This window comes from Athene noctua, chromosome 5 (genome assembly GCF_965140245.1).
Source record: "Athene noctua chromosome 5, bAthNoc1.hap1.1, whole genome shotgun sequence".
Lineage (NCBI taxonomy): Eukaryota > Metazoa > Chordata > Aves > Strigiformes > Strigidae > Athene > Athene noctua.
The window spans coordinates 12,797,153-12,809,251 of NC_134041.1; the positions used below are offsets into that span (position 1 = coordinate 12,797,153).

Genomic DNA, 12,099 nt, shown 5'->3' on the forward strand with positions numbered 1-12,099 from the left:
CTTGATTGCATATGTAGGGTGGTTTGCGGCCAACTACATGTTAAGCATAGTTTGACCCATCCAGCTGGACTGGTGTACACCAGACAAGTCTCAACAGGACCAAGCAGGAGAAACAGAAGCTGAACTGAATCAGCCAGCGGTTCACAGAGTTCCCAGAGTCACAGTATAAGGTTATTAAAAAAAGTGTCTATAGAGAAAAGTTTTATGCCAAGCAAACACCTAAGCTTCCACCTCCCAAAAATGCAGAGGAGGACTTTCTAAAAGGATTGAGGATTGGATATTCCTTCTCCAAAACAAAGCAAGCTATCTTGGAAATTGGCTTTAACTTGGGCATCTGCTTGCATACAGAAATACAGAAAATTCCTTGAAACCCAACCTAAAAAGGCATGTATTTTAAAAGAATGTAGCTTCTGCACATCTGCCTTCTTTTATCTTTTCATGAGAATATACTCATTTTATTTTCACCTGAAAGTCCAGGTTCTGTTCTGTTAAAACATATTTTAAAGGAGCTAACAAGCCCCATTCCCTCAAAACGACAAGGCTCAGCAGGGATGGGGCTTCACTCTTTCAGTGCTGGGCATCTCAATGAAAGCTCAAGAGTCATTCAAAAGTTGATGAGATTCTCCTTCACTAAAGCTGCAAGAGTTACCTAAAGTTGGCAACACGGCACTATTAGTAAAAAAATCTCACGCTGGCAGATGCCAGCTTGAGTGGTCCCCCTGAGTATCCCTGAAGCAAAGTATCTACAAGTGCATAGGCCATAAATGGTATGACCCACCACTCAATCATTTGGCAGACATTTCAAAAACACATTCAAGACTGCTCTAACAAAGATATTTTTGTATTTTGATGGGGTTTTGGAAGAGGAAGTCTCATGGTTTTTTGTTGATTTTGGTGGGGGGTTTTTGAGAACAACTGAGGATTTGATGGAGTAAGTATCACATGTTACGAACATGTTTACTTCTGACAAAATCACAGTGCTCAAAGAACACCAGCAATGACAGTGCTGAGGGAAATCTGCAAGAAATCTCAAGAGAATCTACCTAGGCAAATATTTACATCGCATCTTACTAACAAACAGCAGATCATGATTCTTCTCCATTTTGTTACTGTATTTGCACAGTAAATCTTTTCACACATTGTATCACACAACACAGAGAAATCTTTATTTATGCAATGTCTTCTACAGCGGAGACATCTGAAAATACTTTACAAAATAACCTAGTTCTAACCTAGATGCAGAGAGAATACTGATCATCTCATCCTGCTTTTATTATCTCAATGAGAAAGCATAAATCCAAGTAAGCTCAGCAGCAAGATTTTGAATACTGCAAAAAAGGCTCTTCATACCAGCCACACACTCAGTTCTCTTTGTTGCTCTCCAACCTCCATATCCTCATTCATCTCTCGTCAAAGAATTACTAAAAGCACCGTTAACATGTCTTATACCGCAGAGACAGATACAGATAGTTGTATCTTTATAGGTCCATAAACTCTATTCCAGTGGGAAACTCTGTTTAGTCGCCAAACAGTTTGCCCAGTGTTAGCCAGTTCTCCAGATATGGTCCACATGGGAATAGGAAGAAGTGCCTGGATTAAGAGTGAAGATTATTGTCGCTAAATTCTGCATGTACAGTGCTAATTTGTGCAGTCCAGAGAAGTAAACTCACTGAAGCACACTTTAAGCAGCATTTTAAGCAGCATTACATCTGTCTCAACAACACCAGAGTCTTAAGAAGATACACTTTGGGGTGGGGGTGGGGGGTAGTACACCAAGCGTTGAAATTACCATCTCAAAACTAATGAAGTGTGTCAAATTCAAATTAGGACAGAAAACAAGCATTACAGGTGGTGCTGAAAACATCTTAGGTACATATCACACCAGATTGGGGATGAACAGTACCCAAAGATCTTTTCCTCTTTCATTCACTTCCATTAACAACAAAAGTGTCTGATCTAATTGTGTATCTTGAGCATAGATCGCTCAGAACTCATGTGAATGGCACCTCCACAGCCCTCATTCAGGAGTAACTCTGAGGAACACAAAAACCTCAGCTAAAGAATAGGTGTGTGTCTCAATTTCTCTCTCCTTGCAGCGAATGTGATCAAGTTTCTCTCCAGTTTCAAGCTTGACAGATTTATAACTTTCCTCTCAAGCCCATGAGATACATACAATGTGCATCATGCAAAACTGATGAATTGTCAGTTACTCTACCAGATGCTTTATAGGCTTGATCTTTTTGCAACTGTTTAGTGCTCTATAATAATTTACCATCTGGTAGGAAAGTCGGATTTTCTTATGCAAGGCTGTTGTCTGTCCCTCCAAAGTTAATAGAGTACCTTTGGCCCTTAACAGGATCAAACTTTGCTGCTTCCTCTTTCTGCAGTTGCTCTGCCTATGGAAAAGTTGTCTGCATTCAATATTTAAAGCCCTTTAAATTGGAATGTTTTAAAATTTTATAAATCTCAGTAGCTGTCATTCTCTTTTGAAATTGAAAATATGAAAAAACCTCTCCCAGTGGTTCAGCTCTCCCATTTTTAGAAGCGACGCGCTTTCTCCCAACAAGACAACCCAATATTCAAAGCAAGGTGACGGGGTGTTAGCTGAAGCTCAGTTAACCCTTAGAAGACCATTCTCACTCTGACAGTACTGAACAGCCATCTTGAATCAATGCTAAAGGCTGTCTTTCAAGGGCAGAAAGGCAGCCTAAGACAGAGAGTAGCTACAAACCAAATAATGTTGGTAGATTTTGATAATGAGCTAAACAGATCCTGAGTCAGTATTGATTTGGTAAAATCACGTCCAACAGCAACCAATCAACTAATGCTCTTAAGACTCTTAGTGTGTCTTTTGCCCCAACAACTTCATGCCTCTTCAGGTTGCTCTCTCTTGCATCTGGAATGCCCTCCTGTGCAGCAGACGACCTCTAGTCCCTTCATTTGAAAGCGTCCTTTAATCTCACTGCTTTGGCTAGCATCTCACAATAGATATTGCATTTGGAAGCCCAGACATTGCAGAATTAATTTTTCAAAAATACATGTACATTCTCATTGTTACTTCTGCATCTGATCCTGGCAATATTATAAACTCTAGACCATGTAACCCAAAAGGAGGCTGAGGCTAAGCACTCCAGATGGCTCTGTAAAAACAGCTTTGAGTTTAGCAAGCTAAACTTCTGCCTCTGCTCCAAACCCAATGTTAGAACTACCAAGTGCTAGTTTGGCAGAAGACTAGAAAGCGAGGAAGCACAACAACAACAACAAAACAAAACAAAACAAAAAAAAAAAAAAAAAGGCAAATTTCATTTAAATACGTCCGATTTTGCTGTAGGGCAGGTGGATGGAAAAGAGACAGTCTTGAGAACATTTTTGAAACCTACATGGTTTGATTCTTTCAGACAAGCAGAAAAAGCTGGACTCATTTAAAACAGAGCCAAGAATACCAACAGCTCATATGGTACTAGGAAATTCTGGCAATGAGCATGTCCCACAGGAGACGACAAAGAGATTAGAAAAAGCAGTCAACTTTAAAGAGTCAAGAGGAATTTCAAACCAGCACTGAATAGCTTATGTCCTCTATGAACTATTCTGGAAGCTAAACTGAAATGAAGCAAGTGTCACGTGGGTCACTAGCCAGGAACGGCACAATGAAGAAAAGTATCCCCCAAAGTAAGCCTGCCCATTCCAAACTGAGGACAAAACTATGTCACTAAAATCGCTTTTTAAATCTAAGCTACTTCACAATCCAAAGTGTCTAACTGGTCAGCTCAAAAATGCTTCTTCCAGGAGCCCCTGTATGTCCACGGAACTGCCAGGTTCAGTTCTATGTGTGACTACCAACACTGCATGTGCTGTGAAACGTGGTTCAGCGAGACTCTCTAGAAACTTACAGGGCAGGAAGGTAAGCCCAGTGCATAAGTAGTGTCCTTGTTTGGCCTGGAGACATAAAACTATCTTTTCATAAACGAACCTGAAACAACTGTGTTTGCTTTTCAAGGTGGAAGCTTCTTAAATGTTTTCAACATGAGCTCAAGGATGAAGGTCAGAAGATACCGACTGGATGCCACCCAGACAATAGTAAAGGGGCTAAAACTACATCAGCTTCTCCCAACTCTACCGCATGTGCAAAGCATAATGAAACCTAATTTTCTTTCTGGACAACTACCCACAACTTTGTATTTTACACAAATACCCTGAAGAGGAACTAGTGCTTCAGAGGGACCCGATCATCACAATACTCTGGGGTGTCACACAAATAATGGTAGTCAAGCTCTCATCAAGCAAGTAAGGGGCACATGGCACACAGAGCAATGAGATAGTTATTTATTCTATTAAAAGTGAGAATGATAATTGGCTACAAGCTCAGCTGCTTCACTCTGTATATAACGCCTCATCTGTGCTCTGAAGGAGGAAGAGGAAAACCATGACGCACTGTATAGTTCAAGATCATCATATTGTACACATTAAAAGTTGTAGAAGCACAGTTACACACAAGTTAATGACTTTTGAATGTTTCACTTCACTACATTAGTATTCCTTTAGCATAGATTTCTTTGTGCTTTTCTGCAAGAAATATAATATAAAGAGACTTGGGGAGCATAGCAATATGGCCAAAAAAGACAAAATGAGTCTCATTTCACTCTAAACTCCCACATGCAGGGAATGTATTAGAGAGATTCAGTGGGGAGATATATGAAGATGGCAACACTAGCATAGATTTGGGGAGGAACTTCGTATGAACTTGCAATACAGTAAAATGGCCAAAAGCTAAAGCGACTACTACATGAACAAAGGTTATCACCTCCAGGACCCAGGTGTGAGCAGACCTAGAGTGTCAGTTTGAAGATTCTCAAACCATCCAGAGAGAAGCAATGAGCAAAACAATTTAAGAACCAGGAAGGATAAAAATCTCTGTTAAGTAGCAAGCGCTAGACAGACCGGCTAAGCAAGATGGAGATTTGATAACCATCTGTAAGTACATGAAGGATGCAAACACCAAGAAAGGAGTGGAGGAGTATAATTAGCCACGGGCATGTAACTGTGAGTAATGGAATGAGACACAGCAAAAGAAAGTGTAAGTTGAATATTGTCAGTAAACTCTCCAAAAAAGAAAAAAAAACCAAAACCACCAAGAGAAAACAGCAACAGGAAAATGTTTCATCATCTGTTTCAATGGAAATTAAAAATGGGGTGGAAAAAACCAAAAAGAAACACCCCAAAATATCCCAAACCTTTTTTTGAGGAAAAAAACCCAAACCTGAACAGAGGCAGATTGGTATAAAAGATTCTCTTTATTTTAGCAAAACATTAAAACAACAAGTGCGAAGACCTCAGCAACAAGCTGGCTCAGCTACAGATCTTCATGATCCTGAACACACAACCGCAACATGTCCCAAGGAGAAAAGCAGAGGGAAAGAGCAGTTTTTAAGCAGGACACAAGCACAGCTTGGGTATTCCTGTCAGCCTTATTGGCTACATTTGCTTCTGAAGATATTAATTTCTGAAGGTGTCATAGCCTGCAGACAATCCTAGATAAAAAGGAGGATTTTTTTTCTACTGGAACAAGGCTTATGAAGGGCCCTGTTAAATAACTACAGTGAGAAGTCAAAACATCCACTTAAAATATAGATCAGCCTTGAGCCTCACAAGCCCAGCCATCATTCACAGTGAACACTAAATACAGATTGCTGTAGATCACCCTACCCAAGTGTATAGGCTCTTAATACCTGCTGTAAAGTCTCCTAAAAGAAGAAAACTATTGCGTATCACCTTTCAACAGAGGTCTTTTACATTTACAGAATAGGCCCAGCAGTGCAACCAGATGCATGGATTAAAGACCCAGGGCAGTAGAAAATCCTACAAAAATTAAAAATAAATTCAGCTATTCCTTAGCTATCAGCAAACTCCACTAATGTGGTGGAACTTGCTCATGAGTCAGCCACTTCCACAAAGTAAGAATTTCTGTGTTTTTTTCTACAAATTACTACACACATGACAATATATTCTTAAACCAAATGACCAAGCCATTACAGGCTTGCATTCAGCACAATGGAAAACAGCATAAAGACTAAAATCACAAGGTACCAAGTCCTCTCCTCTAAACCCCAACTCAGCATCAAGTTCCACATATCCAGGATGTAGAACAGAAGGTTTTAAACTAAAGAGAGGGAGAGCTGAGAAACACGGTGCTTCTGGGTTTGCTGCTTACAACACACCACATCTGACTGCTATCTACTGTACAGCTATGGTACTGTTACTCCTGTGTCTGGTTCCAGCAATGCAAAACACACCAGTTCCGCACCTCTCAGACTGACAAAACGCACAAAGTGGAGCAGATGTAAGATCCACTTAGCACCAAAACTAATTTTAACCAAAACCAGCAAAAATACAAATGACTGATCAGATGAGGGATAACCTGTCCTTCCTTCCCTTCAAGGATCTGCATGATGTCTACTGGCTTGAGATCAAACTAAATTCTAAATCAATTCTAATTCAAAACTAAATCGGTTTCTTCTTTATAAGAGTGCTTTTGCTCTATCCACACATCTACTCAGCTTCATTAACAGACTCAGTGTAGAAATTTTTGAGATCTCCTGGAATATGAACAAATTTTAAGTCCATCTCTGGCTTGAACATGTCAAACAGCTACTAGAACATTTTTCCTTTGCAGAATCCATGAATGCTGGACCCTACGATAATATGATCTTTCAGGTATGCTGCTATTTTCTCAATGATTTTTGCTTCAACCACAGTACAAGGCATATAAAAAGAACTTTCTTCTGAAAAAAAAATGGCTCCTTTTAATGAAAAATCCCTTACTTTTGCTGGAAGTTCAGTTATGTTTTACATAACATAGCACACTATTGGGGAACTGCTCACTTAATGCTTTTCAGATTAATAGCATATTCCAAATCTGCTTTTGCCAAGACCTCAATTTCTTCAAGAAAGAAATTTTCTTATCTTTTATATTTAGAAAGGCTGGGCACTATACTAGTACTAAGTCTTCCACAACATTTTTAGCAGTTAGAAACTGATGCAAAGTAATAACTTCTCTATTTGGCAGTACCCTTCTCTTCCTTAATTGCCATCTTTAACCTCCCATTGTTCAGTAAGCCCAATTTTCACATGGCACCGATTTGCCTACATTATTTATCTTCTATCTATAGTCATTATTTCTTCAAAGCCCACCTTGGATCCTTCAATTTTCCTTTTATACTCGTTGCACTTTATACACTCTGCTACTAATACCTGGGAGTTGGGTTTCCAAATTTTCATCTCAAATAGCTTTGAGATCTAGCTAGTGTGAATTACTCCCAGCCTTGCTAATTTAACTGCTTTTCCCAACTTGCTTTCTTATGTTCCATTACTGGTTTCAAACCACATCAATGAACTGGTTCGCTTACCCCCACTCCCCTTTTTCTTTTCCACTCTTACTTTCTCCCATTTTAATTTTAAGGATGCTTTGAGTAACTTCTTCACTTTCAAGTTGTCCTTTCTGAAGTTTAGCATCATTCTCAACATTTTGATCATCATCTTGGCTCCTCTAAGCTCAATGACTACTCTTACACTACACACACTATAGTCATGGCCACTCATGAAGACATACATGAGGATCCTACAAACAACTTTAACCTTGCTGACTCGGCAGCAGTTTGACAAATACACAAGCAATTAAATCATGCTGAGCAATTACCTGTCTGGACCTATTTTAAGTCAGGCTCTGCAAAGTGTGCATGCACTGGCGACAAAACCTCCACTCATGGTCTCACAGCCACTGTCACGTGCAGCAATCAAGTAAAAAGGACTCATCACTTTGATCCTGCTAACAGTAATCCTTCTCCACAGGTCCACCAAGAGCTCATGAAGTGGCAAGTTCACAAACATTATCTTGGCTGCCATCCTTTTCAAACATGATCACCACCAGTACAGGAGCAGCACCACCGCATCAGACCGGATCCCAGGCCCAGCCAGCCCGTGTCAGCCAGCTCAAAGACCACGTGGGAGAAGACAGCCACAGGCTGCCACGGGGCTGGCTTCTTCCTAACGCCATCATTTAGCAGACAACTTATGCCCTACTGGAGGGTTTATATATCCAATTAAACTTTCTGTAATTCTCATCTTGTGAAACTATGAACGTTTTCAATGCTAGATTTTGGAATTATTCTCTCCTAAAGGGTTTTGAAGTTAATTATATCATACTTGTTATTACTGTCTCAACCACAGATACTGCTTGAACCCCATTATTGTGTGTGTTACCAAGGGCTAAAATAAGAATAGCTGCTGCTTTGGTGTGCGCTGGAGCTAGCCTTTCCTACGAACTGCTTCTCTAACCTTTGCCCAAACATTATGTATGCTCAGTTTATATGCAGGTAGTTAACATAGCCCGGTAGGGTAAATGGGTTTATTACATTTATTAAACTGAATTCTTTCCATGCAGAACGCCCCCAGCATCCTGCAGTCCTCTGTCTCTGGAGGCATTTGGCTGTTACCATGGAAGACAGCACCCAGAAATTCCCTTCGCAACTAATAAGCAGGAACTATGAAAGCACAAGTTTCATGCAATTGCCTTCTGTTTGAAAAATGAAAACTGTTTCTGTAACCTATAAAGAAACCAAGATGCAATCAACCTTATTGTAATAAGATGCTAAATTTATGATTATTCCTTTTCTTTTTTCCATCTCCTAAGGCCCCCTTGCTTTGCTTTGGCAAAAGAAAACACCCTCTGAGGTAGCATATACTACATAGTACCCAAGCCGTATTAAAGGTATGTAAATAAAAATCAAGCCCTAGGTGTAATATAATGCTTATTGAAGATGAAGAAAGCAAAGATCTGCAAATTAAGAAATCCTGAATTAATGGTCACAAAGTCAGACTTAACTCTCAGTCCAAAAATACAATTTCTCTTCTTCAGTAGCACTTCAGGCTAAAAATTAAATTCAGATTTCTTGCATCACATTCTGTACAGTAAGACACACAAAACATCTAGACATCAGATTCTGTCTCAGATCTGAGGCTGTATGTTCAAAACAGTTTGATGGAAGAAAATCAATTAATATATTTTACAAGTCTTCTTTGTTTGGCAGATCAAAGCACTAGTTTCCTAGTTACTTCCTGGCTAGAGGAACCGAGATAACAGCTGCATCAAGGCTGCAGCAAATTCAACACTTTCTGGACAGACCAGCCATCTTCCATCTTTCATACCACAAAGCAAATCCCAGGACTCCACAGTCAAACAGGACAAAATCTGCTTCTACAGTCACATTTTCATGCACACATTCTGAAAGTAAACTCATGCGTTGACCTCACACAAGTTCTGAAAACTTAAAGGCAGCAGCCAAGAAGGCTCTACACGGCTGCGAATCCATGTCGCCTGCCACCTTATCAAGGATGCGCAACCTCACCTGCTTTGGATTAGGAAGATGAAAAAAGGTGGGAGGCTAAAAATATTCTGCACATTTTAATGAACCTGGAATGGCTGCCTCTCCCAAGCTCAGGAAGAAATCCAAAACATACGGGACAAGTAAACAACAGCACCTCTCAGGGAAGTTAGGCACAACATCACCCCTGCGCAATTCTCACTGCTCCTTATACCCTGTGTGACCCTGTACCTCTCAAGGAGCTTCATCCACCATAAAATACATGCTAAATGTATGTGGGTTTCTGGTTTCAATATTTTGAAATTTTTTGATCACTACAAAAGGCATGCTTTGCTAACCAAGGGTATTGAGTGCATGGCAGCTATGTAGCTACTTCCAATGGTTTTGGCATTTCTACACTTGACAGACAGCAGGAGAGATGAGTTCTTACATTCAGCATGACACAGACATACAGATATGGGATATTCTTCACCCTTCAGCAAAATTCTCCTCCATGACATCCTACAGCTCTAGAAGCTTCAAGTTCTGTAATTCAACCTTAAGAAAGATATTCAAAGGAAAACAAAAACCACCACCATAAGACTTCCGTTTCCACAAGACAGTAGCTTGTTTTGATCTTAAATATTCCTTCCTCTTCAAATTTTCAGAGTGTTTCCTCTGTATCTTGGTATCACAACTTCCATGTGTTCTCTTTAGCAGGGGAATGGTTCCATGCTAATGGTCTAAGTCAAGATATCCTAATAAAAGATCAACCTAAAAAAAAAAATTATGTACTTCACACAAAACTGCCCTTTTGTAATGGAGACTTCTGCCAATAGCAGACGGAAAGACCTTTGAAAAATAAGACATCCCATATGCCGTCTGCAGCAACTTCGTAGTTTTACTATTGAAATTATCCACTCTCTCCTTCCAGGCCACCACCTTTACATGACCTTGAGCAAAACATAAAGAGGATAATACATAATGTGCAGCTTCTTGGGATACAATTCAGTAAAACCTAAGGAAAGAAAATCACTGCTAGCTGTTTTTTCAATCCATTCATACATTAGTGTGCTGAAATGCATAGTTGAAGCCATCAAAATCAGATTCAATGTACATTTTACAGTACTTAGGAGGCAAGCTATTTCAATTTTGTTAGTTGCCAGAATGTAAAATCCTAAAGGCAAAAAGCTTCCAGCAGAAAAACAGAACAGATCTTAAAGGGGAAAGATGTCACCTAGCGTAATGAAAAGCAAAGGAAAGCTTAAGCAAGGCCTGGTTAAGTACAACTCCAAGGAAAAGAACAGTCCCTGTTCCTCCTCATAGCTGATGCTGGCATAGGGCTAACAACACAAGATGCAGCACCCTGTTCATCAAATCATACCAAAATAATAGCAGTGCAGAGCAACTCCTCAGCTGCCAATAAACAACAGCTCCGAGACCCTTAGTGACATGTGAGGAACACGCTCCAAGTTTTAAGCATTCACTTTTGGATATGCGATGCCACCAGATGTCCAGGCTTTTTCTTACCTGCAAACTAATGAATCAAAGTAGTTTTGATGACTTTCCCTCTGAAAGCTCGTTTGCTCAGAGACCACAGCCCTATGTCCATCACTTCTAGACATGTGCCCAGCCCATTAGTTAAAGTGGATCCAAGCCAGGTGTGAGCAAACGGGCAATTTTACTGAATTAGTCAGAGCACACAACACTGTGTTTGTGCCAGTTTATGTTTTAGTCTGGCTACAGGTAAACAGGACAAAGTTATCCCTTCAAAATATTTTGAATCAACTTACATTGCCACACAACGCTTGCACTAGTATAGCACTCTGCATGGCATTAACTAAGGTACTCCTGATCTGGTAATACATGCCCCAGAATATAATGGATTTTTCAAGGCCCAAGGCATCTGCTGCCACTTGCTGAATAGCTTTTCTCAACGCAAGGCACCCTGCATTTCACAGAGGCAATAAACAAACCCCAAACAGTTTCAGTTGTACCTTGCTCACTGAGACACCCTTCTCTTTCCATAACCCAGGAGAGTAACCAGAGCCCTGACTTTCCTTCCGAGATTATTGAAGGAACCTGATGCTGGAGCTCACGTCCCTGGCTGTTCGACCTCCAGCCAATACCTGGATTCTGCATCACGCAAGCCTTCCCCAGCAACACGATGCAAAGGACACAGTTGATTTTACTGGTACATTCTTTATGAGATCTCTCTGCTTTGGCTTTATCCTTGTGGGTTTTAATAATTGTGCACATACACAGAGAGCTTGTAATCAGTGTACTTTGAATTAAATTTTAACCAATTTATGAAGTATTAAAAACCACAAAATTTTTTATAACATTTTAATTGTAGTACTACAGAACTCATCTGGTAACACCTAATTATAATTCTAAATGAGCAGCAATTAACAAGCTATTTTATGGTGCCTAAGTCCAAAACAAACAAGGTCAGGACAGTTCTGCAAAAGGAGCTGCTAGTGTGCACCCTGCAGAAGGGATGCCAGTCTATCTCTGGAATACACTCATTCCCCAATTTCTGCATCACAGCATTACATTTTAAAAACTGTAGGGACCACCATCCATCAAGTACAGGACTTGCTCTACCACTGGATCCTTGTCAGAAAACGGGCAGCTCCACTCCTGTCACAGCACATGCATCACTAGTATAAGCTCATTTGAAGTGACACGTGCCAACATTATGTCATTGGTGGGGAAGGTAGGAGCAGCTCCAGCAAACGCA

General features: G+C 40.2%; 1 protein-coding gene across 19 annotated transcripts in view; it reads right to left on the reverse strand.

Moving 5' to 3' along the window:
• Positions 1–12,099, reverse strand: part of PTPRF (protein tyrosine phosphatase receptor type F) — a 389,874-nt gene that overhangs the window by 255,428 nt on the left and 122,347 nt on the right. The gene's annotated exons all lie outside the window — the stretch shown is intronic.